Raw genomic sequence first — 516 nt, 5'->3', positions numbered from 1 at the left:
CCAGGATACTGGGAAGACTGTTTATGTTGTGGATTAGGACTTCTAGTGTTGTTCCTAGCTTTTCTATAATGAATTTTATAGTCCTTGGTTTTAGTGACCTTGACTTTTCGGATCCTGTCGGATTCAGGACCCTGCTGGAGTAGGGGCTGTTGTGTGAGGGCACCTGCCTAAGTGCCACCAGGCAGGGAACACTGAGAAAACCACTGGGTAGGAAACAGACAACAGTAATTTGAGTAAGGACCCCAGTCGTGAGCACTCTGACACAGCAGAGGTTTGAGCAGGGTCCTCCAAGTGATTGACCTGCCCTTGCGATCACCCAACCCTTTGCCTGCCTCACCCCGTTTGGCTCCATACCAGTGCCTTCACATCTGGGCAATCAACTTGCCTTTAAACGGGAGCACCTTTACCTGTTTAGCAACAAGAGATTGCCCTAGCAGGCACTGAACTGACATTTTTCTGAAGTCAGAAAGTCAGAGAAACGCACAAGTTCGGTAGCTGCCCATCTGATCTCAAGAG

Source organism: Elephantulus edwardii, unplaced genomic scaffold (genome assembly GCF_000299155.1).
Source record: "Elephantulus edwardii isolate Elephantulus edwardi_28Jun2011 unplaced genomic scaffold, EleEdw1.0 scaffold00303, whole genome shotgun sequence".
In the NCBI taxonomy this organism is placed as follows: Eukaryota; Metazoa; Chordata; class Mammalia; order Macroscelidea; family Macroscelididae; genus Elephantulus; species Elephantulus edwardii.
The sequence above is the reverse complement of the archived record's forward strand: the minus strand, read 5'-3'. Positions refer to the sequence as shown.